At 43.9% G+C, this 8,591-nt stretch overlaps 1 long non-coding RNA gene across 1 annotated transcript; it reads right to left on the bottom strand.

Moving 5' to 3' along the window:
- Positions 1 to 3,710: 3,710 nt before the first annotated feature.
- LOC144577572 (uncharacterized) lies at positions 3,711 to 8,382 on the bottom strand. The gene is made up of 2 exons (XR_013521747.1): positions 8,204 to 8,382; positions 3,711 to 7,744 (listed from the first exon to the last, which is right to left on the bottom strand). It is a non-coding gene; the product is annotated as an uncharacterized LOC144577572 (long non-coding RNA).
- Between the last annotated feature and the right edge of the window lie 209 nt (positions 8,383 to 8,591).

The following is an 8,591-nucleotide window of genomic DNA, read 5'->3' as shown; positions in this document are numbered from 1 at the left end:
GACAGCTTCACCAGGAACTGGAGAGTTTTATTTGTGGGTTTCAGTCAGAGACCTCTCCCGGGTTGCTTGGTAATTATGCCTGTCTGCTGGTAATGGGTAATGGCAGAGCCTGGGCATGCAGACTTTCTGGGTGATGAGGAGTCCTGTCTCTCTCCCTGTGCATTTCCCGGGCATTTCAATGCCAGCCTGTTTCCCAATTCCTCTCGAAACAAACTTATCACAGCTATAACATCTACAAGTTGGAGAAGATGGTGCTATTTATCAAGGGAGCCCCCCCACACACACTCAGATGACAGGTTTCCGTCCCTTCCTTTGTAATCCTCAAGAAAATTGATTTTATGTCATTGCAACTCTGAGTTCTCAGGCATGCGATCTGGGGAAAGGGCCGATTTCTAACAGGGTATCCAGGTTCATTTTTAATTTTTTTTGGAAGAGATGAAATTATTTTATTGGTTTAAATAAACTAAAAAGATAGCAAGACATACAAATTATTTAGTTTTAATTTTAAGGAATACCACAAAATAAACTTGAATTTCAGCATAAACTTATTATTACAGATTACTATTTGGTAGCTTACTGATTACTATTTGAATTAAGCAGTGCGAACTACAATTTAAGCTTTTTAGTTTTGCAGATTGAATTTCTAGGTATGCTGTTTTGCTGATAGTGAAATAAACTTATTTCTTAAAAATTATTATTTTACTGGATTATGTCAGAAATAGGGATGTGTTCTTGAGGAAGGACAAGTTTCTTCTCGGGCTGGTGACAAAATCATGTGTACACCAAACCCCAGGGACACACAGTTTACCTATGGAACAAACTTGCACATGTAGCCCCTGAACCTAAAAAAGGAGTTGGAAGAGAAAAAGAAATAAAGAAAAACATTAGTCTGAAACAAAAAGAATTAAATGAATGCACATCACGTTTTTAGCACCGCACTCAATACCTATTGGGCCTTCAACAAATAGTATTTTGAAAAAAGACTTTTTTTTTTTTTAAACCGTCTCATTTTTTCACCCTGGCTGGTGTGCAGTGGCATGATCCTGGCTCACTGCAACCTCTGCCTCCTGAGTTCAAGTGCTGCTCCTGCTTCAGCCTCCCAAGTAGCTGGGATTACAAGTGAGTGCCACCATGCCCAGCTAATTTTGTGTTTTGTATTTTTTTTTTTTTTGGTGGAAATGGGGTTTCACCATGTTGGCCAGACGGATCTCAACCTCCTGACCTCAGGTGATCCACCTGCCTCAGCTTCCCAAAGTGCTGGGATTACAGGTGTGAACCACTGCACCAGCCAAGACTTTTCTTTTAAATAATATCTGCTTATGCCTGCTAAAGCCATATGATGGGAGCTTGAGTCTCCTCCCCCTCTGTGGATGTTCATGACCACAGCTCACTCTGCGTAGGAGACAGTGCACTATCCTTAACTACAAAGGAACAAACAAGGGGCCTCCAGTCCACCTTGGAGAAAACTGATCCTGGTCCCTTTCTTCTTTCAGGGGTCACAGCGGCTCAGACAATTCTACCATGTGATAGGAGGGATGACCATCATGGCAGGATAAAGCATCACTATGGAAGCTTATTTTTCTGGTTGTCTTTTCTTTGAGCTCATTTAGAACTTTGAACGTGTGGAAGTAGCAGGAGTCTAGCACATTCTAATCGGTTTTCTTTGCCTCCCTGAAAAGTCCTGTGTACCTTCTCATCACTCATTTATTAATTTGAGAAAAGTAGGGTGATGAGAAGCAAGCATCAAGCCATGTGGCAGGTGATATAACACACGCTGCCTGCTGGTTCTTCCCAGCACCAGAGATGGTATATTGCGCCTAATGGATGCTGTCCCCATCTTCAGGGGAATGGATTTGATGAGGCTTAGCAAATGAAATCCAAATTTTAAAGATGTCCCAAATGAGGGAGCTGATCTCACCTTCCAAAGATGAAGATTCCAAATCTCAAAGTGTCACTAGCATTTGGTTGGGAAGATGATTCTGGACACGGGGCTTATATATATAATGATACCATCATGCTTGCAAAGAAGAGAAATGCAGTGAGCTGAGGCCTATGCCTGTGATTCCATGAACCGATGGAGCTAGAGTCAAAACAAGAACAGCTCCCATCCTTGAGCACTTACTAGGTTCCTGATGCCATGTCTGGTGCTTGTCAACATCTGGTAAGCATCAAGAGAACAAGTGAAGCAATTCACTTGTTCATAAAAGGACTTTATAGTTCTCACTGGTATCTTGAAGAAGGAAAATTCCTTCTTCCTCATTCTCTTTTCTCTGCAGACACTTTGTACACACTGAGTATCTGACCATAAACAACTCCATTCTTTTTTTTTTTTTTGAGATGGAGTTTTGTTCTTGTTGCCCAGACTGGAGGGCAATGAAACGATCTTGACTCACTGCAACTTCTGCCTCCTGGGTTCAAGCGATTCTCTGCCTCAGCCTCCCTAATAGCTGGGATTACAGGCATGTGCCACCATGACCAGCTAATTTTGTATCTTTAGTAGAGACAGGGTTTCTTTTCTCCATTTTGGTCAGGCTGCTCTTGAACTCCTGACCTCAGGTGGTCCGCCAGCCTCGGCCTCCCAAAGTGCTGGGATTACAGGCATGAGCCACCATGCCCGGCTCCATTCTTTTCCTTGGGAACTTGACATTCTTGTAAGGGATGCAGACATTATCCCGGTTATGCAATCAGTTATTTAATTAAAAGGGTGATTGATGGCACAAAGAATAAGTCTGAGAACTTCAATAGTATGTCACAAAGACATCATGAGTTAGTGTGGTGGTGAAGGAAGTGCCCTTTTAACTGAAATCTGAGAAAGTCAAGAGAGAGGTAAGTAGGAGTCAGCTTTTGCAGAGAGTGGAGGCTGAGACTTTTACCTTCAGACCAACAGGGAACCATGGACATAATGAATGTAGAGCAGAGTCTTGATCAAACTTCAATGGTCATGATGGCTGCTGTGTGGAGAATGCATTGGAAGTGGTCAAGATTATATGAACAGAGAAAAGATAGACATCTTGGAGGTACCAGACAAAAGGTGATGGGAGCCAGATCTGCCCAGGTGGTAGAGGTCCTGGAGAGAAGCTGATTGGCATCAGAGATGTGTGTGCAGAAATCCACAGGGTTTTTCAAGTGATTAGATTGGGTGGGAAGTGAGGGACAGAAATGGCTAAATCTGCGTCCTAAGGTTCAACTTCTACCATTAAATGAATAGCAACGCAAAGTCACAGAAATAGTTGGCGGAGAACCTCATGCAGCTTATCAGAGGGCCTCATTCTGTGAACTACAAGACAATTCACGGGACGCATCCTCTGTCCCCCAAGTGAGGATATATCACATAGAAATGGGGGACGCTTCGTGCCAATCAAGGGCAGGGCTGATGCAGTTCACTAGTGCTGGGGCAGAAAACTCAAAGCTAAGGACAGTGAGGAGCCTTGAGGTTGGAGACCCGAGCACACAGAGACCAGGTGGGCTGCAGGGGACTTGTGGAGCCCAGGCAGGTACAGTAGGAGCTGGCTAAAAGTTGCACAGCTGTGTACAGAGACAGGCAGTATGGCAGGACCTGAGGATGGGCCCTGAAGAGAGACAAAGCTGGGTTTGAATCCTGGATGTGGCAACCAGGTCAGTGGCCTCGGGCAGGCATCTCAACGTATTTGAGTTTTCCATCTGTGTTAGTCTATTCTCATGCTGCTAATAAAGACATACCTAAGACTGGGTAATTTTTAAAGGAAAGAGGTTTAATTGACTCACAGTTCAGCAAGGCTGGAGAGGCCTCAATCTTGGCAGAAGGCAAGGAGAAGCAAAGTCACATCTTACATGGCAGCAGGCAAGAGAGTGTGTGCAGGGCAATTTCCCTTTATAAAACCACCAAGTCTCGTGAGACGTATTCACTATCATGAGAACAGCATAGAAAAGACCTGCCCTACCCCTGTTATTCAATTACTTGTCACTGGGTCCCTCCCACAACACGTGGAGATTATGGAATTCAAGATGAGATTTGAGTGGGGACCAAATCATGTCATCATCTGTGGAAGGAAGGTAACCTTAGCATCGACCTTAAAGCAGAGACTGGATAAGATGATGGGGAAAAGAACCAAACGACAACTCACAGATGATGGTTGTTCAATGAACCTGCTACTATCATGAGTGGAGTGAACATCAAACCTAACACTGAAGTGAAGCAAACAAAAGTCAGGGCAGCCCCTTTGGAGCAGTGCAGGCTCTCGGGTACCAGGGGAAAGGAGGCAGGTAGTTGAGGCTGAGCTCCTGTGTCCCTCTTTTGCTTTCATACAGTCTCATGTTTCTGAGAAAACCATAAGCACTCAGTCTGAATAATTAATAGAAAGTCAAGGGCCAACCCCTCACTCTGGAAAGCAACAACTGCTAGTAATGAACCATGATTCTGCAGCTAAGACGGACGTTGGCTACAGCCACAGCCAGTAGCCTTTGTTAGGTCTGGCTTGCAGATGGGTTTTGTTTGGTCTTCACATTGTTTTTTTTTTGTAATAAGCAATAAACATTTAACATTCAGATTTGCCACATTAGAATGTGAATTTCTGCTTCTACTGAGAGATCAGAAGATAGACAAAGCTTGAGTCAACAGGGTTGGAGACCCCTGAACCTAAGAAATGGCTGTCTCCGAAAAGAGACACCTGCTCTCCAAGTCCCCAGAGTCCTAGGGTGACTCTTGATGGTTTCTGTATTTTCTTTTTTAAAATTTTACTTTAAGTTCTGAGGTACACGGGCAGATCTTCCAGGACTGTCACACAGGTATACATGTACCGTGGTGGTTTGCTGCCTCCATCCCCTCGTCACCCACATTAGGTATTCCTCCTAAGGTTATCTCTCCCCAATCTCCCCACCCCCTGCTATCCCTCCCCCAGCCCCACAGCCCCAACAGACCCCAGTAGTTGATGTTCCCCTCCCTGTGTCCATGTGTTCTCATTGTTCAACACCCACTTATGAGTGAGTACATGTGGTGTTTGGTTTTCTGTTCATGTGTCAGTTTGCTGAGAATTATGGTTTTCAGATTCATCCATTTCCATGCAAAGGACATGAACTCATCCTTTTCTATGGCTGCATAGTATTCCATGGTGTGTATGTGCCACATTTTCTTTATGAAGTCTATCATTGATGGGTATTTGGGTTGGTTCCAAGTCTTTGCTATTGTAAACAGTGCTGCAGTGAACATACATGTGCATGAGTCTTTATAATAGAACGATTTACCATCCTTTGGGCTTATACCCGGTAACGATATTGCTGAGTCAAACGGCACCTCTATTTCTAAATCCTGGAGGAATCCCCACACTGTCTTCCACAATGGTTGAACTAATTTACACTCCCACCAACAGTGTAAAAGTGTTCCTTTTTCTCCACATCCTCTCCAGTATCTGTTGTCTCCAGATTTTTTAATAATCACCATTCTAACTGGCATGAGATGGTATCTCAATGTGATTTTGATTTGCATTTCTCTAATGACCAAGGATGATGAGCATTTTTTCATGTTTGTTGGTCACATAAATGTCTTCTTTTGAAAACTGTTCATATCCTTTGCCCACTTTTTGATGGGGTTGTTTGTTTTTTTCCTCATATTTGTTTTAGTTCTTTGCGGATTCTGGATATCAGCCCTTTGTCGGTTGGGTAGCTTGCAAAAATTTTTTCTATTGGTTGCTGGTTCACTCAAATGGTTGTTTCTTTGCTGTGCAGAAGCTTTTAAGTTTAATTAGATTCTGTTTGTCTGTTTTGGCTTTCGGTGCCATTGCTTTTTGTGTTTTAATCATGAAGTCCTTGCCTACGCCTATGTCCTGCCTAGGTATTGCCTAGGTTTTCTTCTAGGGTTTTTATGGTGTTAGGTTTTACATGCAAATCTTTAATCCATATGGAATTAATTTTTGTATAAGGTCTAAGGAAGGGGTCCAATTTCAGCTTTCTGCACATGGTCAGCCAGTTTTCCCAACACCATTTATTAAACAGGAAATTCTTTCCCCATTGCTTGTTTTTGTCAGGTTTGTCAAAGATCAGATGGTTGTAGGTGTGTGGTGGTTTCTATATTTTCTTATACTAACCTTGCCTCTCTGACTTTCTTGAGTCCTGTTGCCTTGAGAATTTTTGAAACCTTTATCTAAAGCAACTGTTATCAACTATGTTCTGGGTAGAAACACTATTTTTTTTTAAAGTGGATAAGTCTTCATTAACATGGTCCATTGACAGTATTTTCTAGATCTTCACAGCCATGCACAAGGACACACATGTGCTCATGCTAAGCAAAGCTTATTGACGAGTTTTCTAAACTTTTTCTCCAATACTGTTCTTTAAAGTCTTAAGCATGTCTATACTAGAATCTGGTGTCAGCATCAGATTGAGCTCACATTTACATCTTTGGTTTTTTATACATCGAAGTCATTTATCTTTCACAGTTCTCCTCCAGGTGTTTTGCCACCTGAATGCTTCTGAGATGCACGTGGCCAAAAGTTCTGGTTCAAAAGAATCAAAAACTCTTCTAGGCCCCGAGGGAAACATATTTTGACAATTCCTCTTCTCCATTCTCCCTTGATGAGTTCAGGAGAAGGTAAAGAGACACATAGGAAAAATCTGCCTCTTCTTTTGAAACAAAACAAAATAAAACAAGGCCATAAACAGTAGACAGGGAAGGTATTTACCTCAGTAGCAAACTCAACTACTTGCGGATTTCATTTACCAGAGGACACAGTGTTTTCTCAAATATTCTGTAGTGATTATCTGGCAAAATCTCAAAACATTTTTTAACACAAGTTGTCTTTGGTCAATAAACACCAGAACTGAAATGTCCTGGGGGTGGAGATTTATGATCTAAGTGCAACAAACACACCCATAACTTAGGCAGAGAAGGTGCTCAGGTAGCCGAGCAGGCATTATGCAGATCTCAGCAGAGGCCAGGGAGGAAGTCCATGGGGTCCTGGCAGGGCTGAGCTCACATCAGCCTGAGGGAGGAACGGATGGGCTTTCAAAGGCTTCATTTCTTCATCCACAAAGGAATGAACACTTTGGCTTTGCACTGTTGAGTTTCTCTTTTCCTAATCATTGGAAATTTTCCCTTTTCCATTGCTCACAGACATTTGCAAAGACAGGCGTGTTGGGAAGTACCTGGGGAACCAGGTTGAAATCATGGCTGGAACACCGGGCTGTGTGAGCTTGGGCAAGTCCTGTAAACGCTCTAGCATTTTGCATCCGTCTCTGAAACGTGAGGAAAATAATACCCACCATACAGGACGACTGTTAGGATTAAATCGGATAACGGTGAGAAATGCTTAGCACGGTGCCTTGCAAAGTTTCACTTATAGATAACATCTGTTAAAGTGCCCAGTCATGTAGGTCTTCTATAAATTACCCTTAACCCTTTCCAATGCGCGAAATTCAGGGAAATGTAGATGATGCTCTATAATAAACAGTAGCTTCGTCCAGACGCAAAGCTTGACTAAAGTGTTTGGTGGTGGGGCCGGGCGCGGTGGCTCACGCCTGTAATCCCAGCACTTTGGGAGGCCGAGGTGGGTGGATCACGAGGTCAAGAGATCCAGACCATCCTGGTCAACAAGGTGAAACCCCGTTTCTACCAAAAATCAGAAAATTAGCTGGGCACGGTGGCGCGTGCCTGTAATCCCAGCTACTCAGGAGGCTGAGGCAGGAGAATTGCCTGATCCCAGGAGGCAGAGGTTGCGGTGAGCCGAGATCGCGCCATTGCACTCCAGCCTGGGTAACAAGAGCGAAATTCCGTCTAAAAAAAAAAAAAAAAAGTGTTTGATGGCTTATCTTGATATGGAGTCCAGTTCTGATAAGTGGACTTCTCTTGGGTCCCAAGATCCAGTCTCACCTTGAATTTGGTTTGTTTACTCTCTGTTCCCTCCCAGGATTGTTCGCGGTCTCTGACTTTTTCAACTCTGAGTCTATGCTCTCTTCTCCTCCCTCCCCTGACCTCCTCCCCCTGCTTTCTTCTTTCCTCTCCTCCCCTTCTTTTCCTTTCCCCTCTATTCCTCTCTGCAGTTTAGTCTTCACTCCCTCCTTATCTCATGTGCTTCCACTACTGTCTATATATCCTGATGACTCCAGCTGACCTGTAGCTCCTCCCAGCCCTCTCTTCTACGATCCCAGGTACCCCTGTCTAGACAGCTCTTCCATTGACATTTCCACCAGGATGTGTCACAGGGGTCTCAAAGGCAACATTTCCCACACTTACCTCTGTATCCTTCGTTATCATTCTCACAGTCTTGTTCAGCATCTCCCATGTGTGGGGCTTTTGCAGGATTTGGAGGAGGCAGCAGTAAGAGGTCGGCAGGTCCCGATCTGGACTTGGTGATATTCAGACCTGGTTCACCCCTGCACTTCTCGTCTGGGCAAATATCCCCAGTGGCGTACCTGTGGCCCAGGTTAAATATCTGAGAGGCCACGTTGATGCCTTCCTCTCCTGCATACAAGCCTCTCCCATGTCCTGTGGACTTTACTTCCTAGCTACCCTCCATGTCTGTTTTTTCTGTCTGTTTCTACTGCCCCATCCTATTTAAAACCACTCTCATCTGTCACCCAGGTGACTAGCAAGCAGCCTTTCACTGGAATGATGCATTTCC

This window comes from Callithrix jacchus, chromosome 8 (assembly GCF_049354715.1).
Source record: "Callithrix jacchus isolate 240 chromosome 8, calJac240_pri, whole genome shotgun sequence".
Classification (NCBI taxonomy): domain Eukaryota; kingdom Metazoa; phylum Chordata; class Mammalia; order Primates; family Cebidae; genus Callithrix; species Callithrix jacchus.
Note: the sequence above shows the minus strand (reverse complement) of the source record. Positions and strands in the feature narration are given on the sequence as shown.